The sequence below is a fragment of the Tachypleus tridentatus genome, chromosome 6 (genome assembly GCF_004210375.1).
Source record: "Tachypleus tridentatus isolate NWPU-2018 chromosome 6, ASM421037v1, whole genome shotgun sequence".
NCBI classification, from domain to species: Eukaryota; Metazoa; Arthropoda; class Merostomata; order Xiphosura; family Limulidae; genus Tachypleus; species Tachypleus tridentatus.
Genome location: NC_134830.1, coordinates 165,838,137 through 165,852,728, shown reverse-complemented (window position 1 = coordinate 165,852,728; position 14,592 = coordinate 165,838,137).

Genomic DNA, 14,592 nt, shown 5'->3' with positions numbered 1-14,592 from the left:
TTGGAGATAAATCATAAACATTTAACACAACCTGCTCTACATAGAGAGAAACAAACTAATAAAAAAGCGAAACCGATGGTGTAAAACTAACATATAAATTATTCTTATATAGTCTTATCGTCAAGAGAGAAAACAACAAGAAACAAGTAAAACTGTGGAAAGACACTTTCAGAGACCTTAAACAAACAAGTTTAATTTATTTTGAGAATAAAGAAATGTGTGGAAAAAGAAAACAGTTGGTAAGTGTTAATAGATTAAACAAAGTGAAGAAAGGAAAATCTATCATTACGAATATCTGACTGATGAAAACGAGACAACTGACAAAAAAGAAAATGTAAAAGTGGAATCTAATAATTTGAATAAGCTAGATTTATCTTATGATAATGAAGAGATCGTGAAACCAGGTTAGAAGCTTAAAATTTATAGGACGTTAATGCTACATTAGGTGATGGAAGTATTGACATAGATAACCCTACGTATACCCTCTCTAGTGACGTCAGCGTCCCAGTACCCAGGAACCGTGTATCAAGAACATCTATTACGGCGTAAGATGATACTGTTAAACATGATTATAACCTTAGATCATGTGGTCGTGTACCAACTCAATCAGAAGTAATCCTTACCCCTACTGAAAGACAAGTGAAAATTTATCCCCAAGTAGTTCTAAATAGACCCGCAAATGACACTAATAGAGTTATTGTTAAATATTTTCTCAACCCAAACGAGCCGTTTTTGCATATAAATTTCTCAACAAGTGGGTTTCTCGACATCACTGATTATTGTTAGCTCTGTTGAAGAAACACGTGGTGTGCTAGAAGCTTTTAACAATATCTTAAGCCGTAGTCGTAGCTGTAATTAGACTTAAGTTGACAATATAGGATGTGTATAAATAATATTTATAGACATAAATAATGTTTGTGTCTGTGTGGTTATCGGACATTTCTCTTTATTTATTTCAGTTGTAGAAAATTCTGTAGCTTTACTACGATCATTTTCCTTTTGGTGAGTGGAAACATGGCGGCAAATAACGTATTTTACCAGTAAGAAATAAGACGCGTATGCTTTTTATTGAAAAAGAAAATCTTATATTATCAAGAGATAAGTGAATAATTTTCGAAGATATGCCATTTTTACAGAATGTTCGATTAATAATTTGATTACGAGAAGAAGTAATATTGTTCGCAAAATCTTTTGTCGTAAGTAGTCGTGTTAGTTTCGATGACGGTGCTTCGGAAAATATTACGTCATTTCGTATGACAAATAAAGTTATCGCAATCTAATGTTCAGAAAGGATCATACAGGAAGGAACTAAGAAATCTAACACCTTAGTTAAATGATATCTTATCGAGATAGAAGTTTTGTTATTAGAATTAAATTATATTAAAAATAGCGTCTCGATTTCCGATCGGATTCAACCAAAATGTGGTTTAATAGAGGCAGGTGGAAATGTTTTTAAATTTTTCTTCGCATGAGCAAAAACATACGATTTACGTCAATTAAACAAAAAATCGAACAACAAAGACAGGTATAGATACAAATGGTTAACTTAACAGGTTACTGTAATGAACTAATTAAACCAGACTCTTCAATTAGATGACCAGAAATTTGGAAAAGTGTCCAATGTCTCAGTAAACATTACAAAAATTTGATACATACCAGAATCAGACCGTCTGAACTTCATAAAGCAGGAACTAAAATGTTGGTTTTCAATTCTAGAATTCAAAATAACTAATAAAAATTATTATTTACAGTTGGAAGTTGTAAGACTGAATTATTTAGGTCAGAACAAGTATTATGTATGTAGCTGATGACAGAAAGTTAATTCATACTTTATACGTCCAAAAATATTAGAAAAAAATAGTGGATGAAATTGATAGGAAATTACTTCCGTACTTCCAGTATATGAAACCTACAAATAGTGAATAGATTTATATGTATTACAAATGAACTTATGTAAAGACAGCTGCAGCAAAGGATACACTTAGGGTGTTTATAGAGATGTGTTTGAAAGCAACGAATAGAATGTTCAAATTATATAGGATTGTATACTTAACTTCAACCTTTAACTATTCGTTAGCTCTAAGTGTGGAAATGAAAGAGAAAGTTATCCCCACATGTGTAGAAGGTCCCCTTACAGTATGTAACCCTGAACATTTTAAAAATAGAATAATCATACTTACATTTTTTTTGTTATAAAATTAAAACACCAAAAACTTGGTTATTTTATTTGTAAAATATGAACTTAATTTATCGATACTATGGCCTAAATGAAAAATAAATTGGTTTCTTTACCTAGCTGAGGTAATTAAATTAAATAATAGGTGATATCTTAGATTGGTTAGAATTAGTTCAGCTCCTAGCAAAGGAATTACGTTGTCCTCTTCTCTTAGAAGTAAAACTAAATATACATGAAATCCGTTGAATATAAGAATACCTTACTAGCAAAAGCTATTGCCAATAAAAGAGTTACAGTTAATTCAGAATAATAAACTAGATTCAAATTTTAAAACGACTATCAAACTTATAGGATGAAATCCGAAACTTGCCCTGTTCGAGAGCTGGGTAAGTATCAAGGAATGTTAAACAAAATGTACATCATAGGAGAGCTACAACGGAAGGAAGTAGATTAGATAAGTGAAAGTTCATTTATTCAGTAATGATAACATTATGTTTGGTAGTTATACTAGTAAGTATGGTGTTATACACAGTACGTGAAAAATTGGCTTTAATGACATATTATAAGTTAGATGAGCTGTGAATTCAAAAATAAAACCAAATCAGGCCTAGGCAACAACAGAAGGTTGTCTTCAGGCCACTGAATTGGTTGAATTATGTGGTGATATCCCATCTGATTTTGATGTAGAGTGATTTATGATAGCTGAACATTGATATTGAATTCGTAAATAATTGGCGAAGTTACCTAATCATAAGTTAAATATATAGATCAAAATTAATAGAGTCGATTTATATATATATATATATACATATGTTTGAGAAACCAAAAATGAAATGTTCGAAAACAGGCGTACAAGTACAAGATTAATTTCCCACAGACGATAACAAAAGAAGTTATGATATATTACCACAAAACAGTTAATGAATGATATATAAAATAAAACTCACATTACGATTGTGTTGTTCCAGAAGAAGACAACTTGAGCAAAGAAGTGTTAAGTTATACATCGAAGTGCGTGTAAAACAGTTAAGTGAGAGAGTTGTAACAACGTTCTCTTTCGAGAAGACATTTCTGTTATGAGTTCAAAGAGACGACCATGAGAGAACTAATTGTGAAATGAAGACGAATGAGACGTGCATTGATTGTTTCGGATGAACTGCAATTTGTTGCATTAATTAAACTTAAATAATATAACGTACACCATATTAATCATGTTTTTCTTAATTTGGAGTTTTTTTTACGATAAGTATTATATGGTTAAGTGTTATACAGCTAATGAATATTATGTGATTATGTATTATCATTGAGTGTGTTTACTACATATCACTATATCTATGAACAAGTGTATAATGAATTTATGATATATATGTTTATATAAATACATTTATTTACATTATTAATATTAAATTGTAAATGGTGATGGATGTAAGATGTAAGGATCAAAAAGTGAGCTTTTACGAGTAAATATTTATCAGAGATATTTATTAAGCAAGTAGGAGTGATGCCTCGATAAATATTTTTGAAGTCTCGTATTATATTGGTTAATAATGAGAATTGTGATACAGGATACGGTGAAGTATCATTACACACGTTTATAAAACAATGATGATCCTAGAACAACAATGCTTGAATAAAACATGTTGAGAAAGCTTCTGCTGCTCGTTTAGCGTTTAGTCTGTAATTAGTTGACGCTATCAACTAATGAGTTCAACCAAGAAGAAACTATGACAGATTGACACCACTACAGTATGAGATAAAGTTACAAAAGATTGAATACCACCAGCTTAAAACTTCCTGAAATGTAAACAGCTGTCTTATTGATTAAATATCGATAACAAGAATGTAAGCACAGAAACAAGATAAATATCCGGGTCAAACATTTGACCATGTAGTAATATTTCTTTTACAGTATTTCTTTTCCGAACTGTCAACACTCGATATATATTCTACAGAAATTAACCTAAGCAAGCATTTGATTCTGTATCAAATCGTGTTCCTTGAACAGGAGAAACACACAGACAGACAGATTAACAAAAGTTTTCTTTTAACAATAAATTACACTTTATTTCTTGCTTTATTTAGTTTGTTGTTTTATGTTTTCTATTGCGAAAAAAATCAAACTATGTTTCAGTGCAGTTTTTATTTCAAAATTACGTTTACAGTAATTTTAAGTATATATTTTTCTTTCATTGTATAACCATCGGGTTGTTCTTTGAAAAAAGGTATGATTTTAAAATATCATTTCTACTGGCGATAATCCGAATCCTAAGACGCTGTGAAAATAAAAACATATATAAAGTTTTATATAAGTGGAGTTAAAAGCACAAAATTCTCGATGTTCTTATGAATAAGTAACTTAATAAACTTAAACAATTTTAAAGAATTAGGGAAATTTATTCGGGATGACTAGAAAGGCACTTGAAGTAAAATGTATCTTAAAATTTGGTATTGGTATTGAAACTTTTACTAATATTAAGTAAAGAACAACGTTTCCACCTTCTATGGTCATCTTCAAGTTATCAAAGAGATGGAAACTTTCTCTTTGTTAATCTGAGGAAGTTTATGTTTTAAGACAACTTTCAATTATTTGATTACTGTTGTAATTGGTTTCAATATGCACTATACATTTATCTATATCTATATAATTTGTTTATGTATATAGGTTTAATATCCATTAAATAATTATATAACAGACGTATATATATATAGCAGTGGAATCTTGAAAAACAAATAATATATCACACACGCTCTTCCACTTATGAATCCCCTATTTCTTTACAGATAATTGTAAAGTATAAGTTAAAATGTTCCATTCTTTTCGGGCCCGGCATGGCCAAGCGTGTTAAGGCGTGCAACTCGTAATGTGAAGTTCGCGGGTTCGCATCCCCATCGCGCCAAACATACTTATCCTTTCAGCCAGTGAGGGTGTTATAAAGTGACCGTCAATTCCACTATTCGTTGATAAAAGAGTAGCCCAAGAGTTGATGGTGGGTGGTAATGACTAGCTGCCTTCTCTCTAGTCATCACCACTTACCGCTAACTCTTAGGCTACTTTTTACCAAATGAACAAGGAGCTACTGACGTAAATACACTACTTAAAGAATGGCTTAAGGGCGCTTTTGCACCTGGGAACATGAATATATATTTACCAGGAACTAAACCACAGCCTAAGGCAATAGTAATCCGTAGGGTGCATCACTCCATAATAAAACAGGATATTGAGCAAGCATTACATAAACTAAATATACCATACACTAAAGTGGCAAGAATTATCTCCAAGATCACTAAGAAACCAAGAAATTTAGAAAGAGTTTACATGGAACAACATTACATTATCTTGGAACTGATAAACAATGGTATCATTTTGTGGTACCAAATATTCCAAGTTGATCACTAAAAACACCAGCAGTAGAAATTACACAGTGTTTTAATTGCTAACGATATGAACAATTCAGACCAATGTTCTCTCGAAACATTTAATGCGCACTCTCAGAATAAATCATATCTTTATGCTTAGAAATATTTGTTTCCTTAATTGTTATTTATATTAGACTAATGTGACTGCTTTCTCACCCAAGTAAAAGAGAGAGAACAGTTGTAATTGTGCAGCATAAGTAATTTTCAATTTTATTAAAGGGTAAGAATGGAACATTTTAGCTTCTACTTTACAAGTACCTGAAGGAAACTGGAGGAAGTTGATGTTTGAAGACAACTATAAATTATTTGATTACTCTTGTAATTGGTTTCAATATGCACTATACTTTTATCTATACATATATATAGATAATTTTTCTATTTATACATGTTCAATTTCCATAAAATGTTTTTATAACAGATATATATATATATACCAGTGGGATCTTGTGCAACAAATAATATATCACAGACGCTATTTATGAATCTCCTCCTATTTTGTTTTCAGCTAATTGTAAAGTAGAAGTTAAATTTTCCATTCTTACCCTTTAATAAAATTGAAAATTACTTATGCTGCACAAATACAACTGTTCTCTCTCTTCTCTTAACGACTTATCGATGACTTTAGTGACCTAAATCGCTAATATCTGGATTCGGTTCTATAGGATAACAAATGTCTCATAGCCCACAGTGTAGCTTCACTTTAAGAAAACAACTTGACCTGAGACCCTTATGTTTCTCATTTCAGAACTAATAATTTTTAATGTGTAGAAATGTTGAGCTATTAGACATTACACATTACTTAGAAAACAAATTACTTTTCTTAACCTTCAGAGAGCAGCATTTTTTTTAATATTCAGAACTTTTAAAAAGAGTAAAGTTAACAAAGCAGCTTCTTCCTGAGATTAACAAACCACTGACGATGTTGTGTAACAGTTATTAAAAGAGCAGACTATGCATTCTTTATCATGTGTGACAATATTCACATTAATAAAAGACATTACATAAGTCAAGAATTTTTATACTTTTCGGCTACACTCTTACCAATGAGAGGGCAAGCACGTTTGATACGATAGGAATTTCAAAAGGCGATCCACAGACTCATAAGTCGAGTTTAATTTCCAAGTGGTTAAACTTTATTGCTAGAAAAGTGAAACTTGGAAAGGCTTTTGTGTTTACATTTTGTACTCACTTATTTGTGTTTACTTCAACATTGAAATTAATTGAGTTGTTACCAGTTATCCACCGGCAGTACGATTTCATGCTTCAAAATAAATTCATTCTTAGTTCACTTCCCAATCTTTTTCCTCTTCCACTTTCTCTTTCTTCTCTTACTATTTTCAAATCGTTTTCTGATTTTCTTGCTATTCGTGTTCCTATTCCCAACCTGCTTCTCAAGTTAAGGTTACTGTTAAAACTCAAGCGTATTACGAAACCTGTTTTGTTGGTAAACCCACTTTTATTCCTCTCTCTGTCAACAACGCTTCTATTTTCCCCTATATCTCCATGACGACCATAACCATTGTGGATGTTTCGGGTTATTTCGTTAATTTCATTTTTAGCGTAACTTCCGACAGTGTAGAGCGTAATAACCAAAGTAGAATAACAACCTTATAAAATAAATATAAAAACTCAGTTTTCTTTGGAAACTATGTCCAACAAAAATAAACAAGTTACTCCCTTTGTCCGTGAGGAAGTTGTGTAGATCCAAAGTTATTTTAACAGATAGATAAACACAAACAAACAAATAGAATGTAAATTAACCTATCTTATAACAATTTTCAGGTAAAGCTTTAAGATTTTATTGTAAAATGTTCTTACGTAGAGGAGGTTACTATAAAATAAATGTCATTATTCTTCTTTAGTATAAATCGTTTATTCTAACATACATTAATAGGAACAATTTATATTACAAATGATTGATTACTTCAGTGAGTCTAGTCAACATAAACGTTATTTTACTAGTGTTGAGACAGATATCACACGAAGAGCGTGGTGAGAAATTCAACATAATACCTCCTGTATGTGGCTTCATATGAAGAGAACTTTTCTCAATGTGCTGTTTTACCGGGAATTCTTCTATACAATATATGAGTGCCTTTTTAAGAATTACTTAATCAATTTCTATTTCAATAATAATGACCAGAAATGAGATCAGGTCTCTTATGAACAGTAATTAATTTTGGTTCAATTATCTCATATTATTCTGCGTAGAGAAGTGCTAATTTTCATACTGAAATGATACCATGCAAGAAATACAACTCTTTGTCTCTGGTGATTTGTGTTACAGTTTAACCAATAATTAACTTATATAATAAACTGTCGAAAATTTACCATTGTCCTCAACTTCATTAGACTGCGATAGGATAAAAGACGTTGATATCAACTGTAAGTTAGTCGGTTATTTTCGCATTCACATAGAGTGATGATATGACGTAAGTTTATTGAAGGCCAAAGCTCTGAGTTACGAAACTGTTATAAAACAAATTGCAACTAATTAGTTTTAAATTATGCAAAGGTCATAATTTATAATTGTTTTTTTCATCAGTTATATTGAGAAACTAATTTAAATCACAAATGAAAGCTACCAATTTTATGGAAATATTTTTAATTTCTTCTTTATACTGATGTATTTTCAAAGTCAAATAAACATTATGGTGTTTTCATTTTCATTTGGCTCGGCATGGCCAAGCGTGTTAAGGCAAGCGACTCGTAATCTGAGGGTCGCGGGTTAGCATCCCCGTCACGCCAAACATGCTCACCCTTTTTAGCCGTGGGGGCGTTATAATGTGACGGTCAATCCCATTATTCGTTGGTAAAAGAGTAGCCCAAGAGTTGGCGGTGGGTGATGATGACGAGCTGCCTTCCCTCTAGTCTTACACAACTAAATTAGGGACGGCTGGCACAGATAGCCCTCGAGTAACTTTGTGCGAAATTTAAAAAAACAAACAAACATCTTCACTTCGTCGAAAAGTAAATTACAGAATTATTTGTTTCTCTTTGTTACAATCCGAATTATATTATGCAAAATATATAATATGTGTTCTATTTTACATTTTATTATTATTTATCTGTTTGTCATGCTCATGTTAAGTTTAGGTTAGGTTCGCTTTCGTTAGGTTTTGTGAAACTTTCAATCTGAGTTTATTTATAACTACATTATGTGTAAAGTTCTCATTTTACTTAAATTATACGTTACACGGTGGTTCCAATAATTATTTCTTACTTACTTAATGTTCTATGTTTCACAGTAGAGACAACTGAATTCACGTAAGACTCAAACAGATAGCCCGATGTGGCTTTGCTAAAATAAAAGTACACATACAACTGAATATAAATAAACTTACCGATCGCTATTTTCTATTGACAGGTACTTATATTATTACAGTTTCTTCCCAGTTGGTATAGAATGTAAGAGTAACCTCTCATGTTCTCGTTAAATAAGTTCCTTTATCCATAATATATTTTCAATTAAAAGCTAGTTAAGGATGTCTAAATAGTTTTGATATCAAATCAAATGTTTGATATATTTTACTATCATGTTTCTGAGTCATTGGTATGTTCTTCGTATGATATGTTCCATTCTTTTTTTCAGGTTACTTTCACTGACTTTTTTATTATAATGTCTGTAATATATTCAATTTATAATGTCTATAAGTTATATTATATGAAATTGCTAACTTAAATAGTATTCCTCAAACTATATTTGCCGTATATAAGCCGGTCTGAAAAGTAACATGCATTCAGCAGTAGATATTACACATATGTAGTGTGATTGTAATACTATTACGATAAACTCTTCTCCTTGTTGAAGGTCTCTGGGGAACTTTACAGAAAATATATCAGTTAACAGTGTAATATGTCTAACACTCATATCTCATGTCAAATGTAAATGTATGTTATAAGGTTTATCAGGTTTCATTTTATTCACTTTTTCATGATTACATTACATTATTAGCATGATATCTTGTTTAGAAATAACCTAAACCTTATGAGATATTATCGATGTTATGGCTGTTAAGAAGTAGAAATCTTATTCTGAATTAGCTGTATTAATCCCTAGATTTATTATCAAATTCTGATCACCGTTGATTCATTATATCAGAAGTTAATGAATATAATAAAACCGTTTGCACTTTTGACAGCTTTGATTAATGTTATTAAATTGAACAATAAAATGTCATTCTGTTTTCCTGCATCACAGTAAAACTGTAACCATGCAGGAAATATGGAAGTGTTGACGTAAAGTAAAGTCAATTACTCCTTCTTACACACTGTTTTAGTTACTTATTGAAAAGAAAACAATGAAAATATGTCAATAAAAATATTTTAAGTTGGGACTGAATTTGAGAAAAATATAGAAATCTATAAATTTAAGTTTTATCTTTTTAAATGTTCTGAAACCACGATTTCATTTGATAAATGGAGGATTGCTATAACAATGTTCTGGAATATATTGCAATCTAGTGTGACTCAGACAGCATAAAAGGAAAGAGAAAATATTGTTTTTCTGTATGTGCATGTTGACTAAGAAGATTTTAATTGAAGATTATGATAAAATCATATCAAATAATAATTTCTGACTGTAGAGAGTAGTAAAGATTCCATAGCGAACTTTAATTAGTCTGACAGCCACTGCTTTCATTTGTGAAAATGAAAATGTGTAATTAAAGGTCATAGTATCAAATAAACAACTATATTATGAAAGAAACTTTCGACTGTCGACAACTGTACATCATATCTCGTAAACTTATTGTGAGGATAGGCTAAGTATTAAACTTGATCTGTTAATGTCACATGAGTGGGTGTCCTATTAATATCACGGTATATGCAGTTTTGAATACTGTTCCTAAGATGTTTTCCAATATCTCATAGATCTGATAATTTAAATTACATACAAGTTATTTTAGTTGTAAAAACAAATTTTCTATAAATCACATACGTAGATATTGAAATTGATATATTTTTTTTTTGTCGTGAAGAAATTGTTTACAAATTAGGGAGATAACAAACCCCTAGTTAGATTGATTTATTATTTCCCTCATCATAATGACATTTTTTATTATCATGTTCCTGAAGAAAAATATAAATAAACTGAAGAAAAGAGAAAAACATTGATAACAAGTGAATGTATATCATTACTGATCTAAACTTTTCGTGGAAAAACTCGACTTTTATTTTCAAAACACATGTTGGAGTTGCATTTTTGTGTGTGAACTTGGTATCAGGCTAACTGTTTGTAGCCCTTGTTTCTTTATCCAATGCTCATTACGAGCTTTGCCAGCCTGTTCACACAAAAACATGAAAACTTTGTATAACTTGAATGTCAACTCTACGAAGTTTTCGAAAGTACCGAATAAGCTGTAGGAACAGAAAAATATGTTATAATTGTGTAGAATACCTTTTAGACTCTTTTTTGAAACAATCAATGTACAACTCCCACTCACTTTGTTAATAGATTACAGGTACAAGCATTGGTATTAATTAATATAGCAAGACTGTTGTAATACACTAGTGAATGTTTATATAAGGAAAATGTAATACTTCCTAACCACGTAGTAGTAAAGGTCACTAATAGAGAAACATTAGCAGCAGTAGTACAGCATCATGTGAGGAATAGTAAACATCAGACACAACCCAGTTGCATATGGTCCTAAGAAGAACGGAAAATTAAGGTTTTGGGAAGAATTTAAAAAGTGATTGTAGTAACAGTTGATGACATTTATCTCTTACGTAATATACAGGATCCTTTACATAGGTTCTGTAATAGTAAATACATTTCATCTATTGATTTTAATGAGGATACTGGCAAGTATAAACAAAAGATAAAGATTTTGTGTTACCTTCAGGTAAATACCAGTTAAACAGAATGTACTTTGGTTCATGTAATGTTTCTTCAACATTCAAGATATTAATGTATGTTGTATTATTACATCTACAACATTCAGAAATTTCTGTTACTTAGATGATATTTTACCGTTCGCTGCGACAACAGAAGAACATTTACGAATATTAAAACGTGTATTTGATATGTTACGAAAAGGGACTTCAACGATTAAACCAATCAAATGTCAGCTCTTGATAAAAAAATAAAATATCTAAGACATTTGGTAACGTGTGTTTTTCTTATAGCAAAGCCATATCGGGCTGTGCCCACCGAGGAAAATCGAACCCCTGATTTTAACGTTTTAAATCCGTAAAATAACCGTTGTATTAGGGGGGGGGGCATTTAAAGACGATAGACGGGGTAAAACCTGACACTAAAAAGTTAGATATTCGTGCCTTTTTAGGATTTTATCGTATGTTTATACCAGATTTTGAGTTGTTGTTAAACATCTAACTGAGCTAACTAAGAATTTAACAGAAGTTATCTGGACGAATAAAACACAAAAAGTTTCGTGAAATTAGGTGTTGATGTATTAAAATCACTCATTTTAAGTTATACAGGCGTTAGAAGAGAAATGTTCACAAACACAGATATTTCAGGATATGGTATAGATGAAGTATTACCACAATTAATTCAAAACGAAAAAGAACATCCTTATTACAGTAGACAGTTATGAAAAGCTGAAGTAAATTACTCGGTTATAGAACAAGAATGCTTAGCCGTAGTGTATTGAATGAAAACCTTTAGTTGTTATGGAAGGAAATTTACTATCATCACAAATCATGTACCATTAAGTGACTAATGGCATTAATCAACTCTACCTGTATGTTAGCCATGATGGTTATTATCACTCCAAAATTATGATTTTGAAATAGTTCATATAACATATAGAAAACTTTCTAATGTGGATGCTCCAAATAAAATAAGAGAAACAGGCACTAAAACTGAAAAAAACAAAGAGAATAGTTTATTAACAAAACTATAGAAATTAAAAGAAATAACTTGTGTGCCTGATAAAAAAAGCGAAAACGAATACTGAAGCATTTTAAATAACATAGTAGCTACACACGAGAGTAGTTACTGTCAGATAGGGAAAGTAACTTTGTTTCCAAGTTAATAAAAGAAAGTTGTCAGTTGTTAATTGCCAAAAAATAACTGAAACAACTGCTTTCCATCCAGCTGCTACGGTATTAGTAGAAATATTCAGCAGAACTTTGCTAGATATGATCTCTCAATACTGTGAGAAAGATAATAAAACTTTGGAAGATCTGGTTTATTTATTACATAAGTGATGAAAATGAGTCTACTCTGAAAAGTCTGTTCTTTCAACTGCATAGTTGAGATGTAATGCTGCCTATACAAGAGATAATGACGTTTAAAATATTTAATCATGCAGTAGATTATGATTACAAGACAGCTATTGCAGAGAATCAGTTAGCTTTTGAGTTAACTAATAAAACATTTAAGAAAAGCTGCTGAACATAGAGAGAAACAAGCAAATATGTTTGTTTGTTTGTTTGTTTGTTTTTAATTTCGCGAAAAGAACTCGAGGGCTATCTGAGCTAGCCGTCCCTAATTCAGCAATGTAAGACTAGATGTAAGCAGCTAGCCATCACCACCAACCGCAGAATCTTGGGCTACTCTTTTTTCAACGAACAGTAGGAATGACCGTCACATTATAACGCCCGAACGGCGAGTTTGTTTGGTCCGTCGAGGATTCGAACCCGCGACCCTCATATTCCGAGTGGAGTCCCTTAACCTCCTGGTTATGATGGGCCCAACCAAATATAAAGACAAAAACTAATGATATAAAATTAACAGATAAATTATTTTTTATATTGTTAAAAATGAAATAGCAAGAAACTAGTAAAACTATAGAAAGGCCCTCTTAAAGTCCTGAAAAAAAACAAGTCCAATCTATTTTGATATTTAAGAAATTTATGGAATACGAAGGGAGTTGATACGTGTTAATAGATTAAAGAAACTGAATGAAAGGAAACCCTGTCAGAACGAGTATATGACTGATGAAAACGAGGTGACTGACAAAAAAAATATTGAGGTCGAAACTGATTACTAGACTAAATTATATTCGTCATATGATTATGAAGAGATAAGTGAAGCCGAGATAGAAATGTAGAAGTTAGAGAACGTTAATACCATATTAGGTGGTGGAAGTGTTGACATAGATGACCCCACGTATAGCATGCCTAGTGACGTCGACGTCCCTTTACCAAATGTAATGAACATTTATAACGACGTAAGCTGATACTGTTTCCAATTATTATAACCTTACATTACGTGGTTCTGTACAACTCAACCAGAAGCAATCCTTACCATCACAAAACAAGAATGAAATTCCAACGACAAGTAGCTGTACCTAGAATAAAAAATAACATTAATAGAGTTAAAGCTAGCTCTAGTTACGAAACTTGTGCTGTGCTACAAGCTCTTAACAATATGTTAAGCCAAATGCGTAGCTGTAATTAGAACTACGTAGACAATATAGGATGTGTATGAACACTGCTCTATAGTTCTATAAATATGTATGTGTGGTTATCAGACACTTGTCTTTATATGTTTTAGTAGTTGACATACCTGCAGGTTTACTACGGAAATTATTATATGGATGAGTGTAAACATGGAGGCACGGATAGTGCATATAGTATCAATAAAAATTAAATGGGCATGAATTTTATTGAAGACGGAAATTTTGTATTTTCAGAAGATAAGGTGATAATTATTGAAAATAAACCTTTTCCACAGTACGTTCGTTTAATAGTTTGATCACGAGAAGAACTAATATCGTTCGAGAAATCTTTTTACGCAAGTAGTCGTGTTTGTTTGGATGACAGTGGGTCGGGAAATATCACCCAATTTGATGTGACAAATTAGAGAACAACGATCTTATGTTTAGTAAGGATCTTACAGGAAATTTTACTTAAGAACTATAAGACCTATTAAAAGCGATTTCTTGTTAAGGTAGAAGATTTGTTATAAGATATAAAGGATATTAAAGATATGTTTCCGATTTCCGAACGCACTCCACAAAAACATGGTTTAATCGACACTGGTGGAAATGTTTTGAAATTTTTATTCGGAAAAGCAACGACAGACA